Source organism: Ursus maritimus, unplaced genomic scaffold (assembly GCF_017311325.1).
Source record: "Ursus maritimus isolate PB19 unplaced genomic scaffold, ASM1731132v1 scaffold_14, whole genome shotgun sequence".
Classification (NCBI taxonomy): domain Eukaryota; kingdom Metazoa; phylum Chordata; class Mammalia; order Carnivora; family Ursidae; genus Ursus; species Ursus maritimus.
Genome location: NW_024423786.1, coordinates 2593775 through 2594069, shown reverse-complemented (window position 1 = coordinate 2594069; position 295 = coordinate 2593775).

Sequence of the window (295 nt, the reverse complement as noted above, 5' to 3'; positions counted from 1 at the left end):
CATTTGTTCTGGTGACAGTCACATCTCATAACGTACTAACTTTGAGGATAGTACTTTTATCAAGTGCTTTTTATTCATTAAGTAGTGGATTTGCTTCTTAGAGCAAGTTTGCATGGCAGGCATTGCCTCTGTTTTACACGTTAGAACACAGGCCATAGAGGTAAAGTGCGCTATATGTAAGGTTGCCAGAGTAGTGGAACGAGGGCTCTGTTGGTTTTGTTTTTTTTTAAAGATTTTATTTATTTGACAGAGGCAGCCAGAGAGAGAGGGAACACAGCAGGGGGAGTGGGAGAGG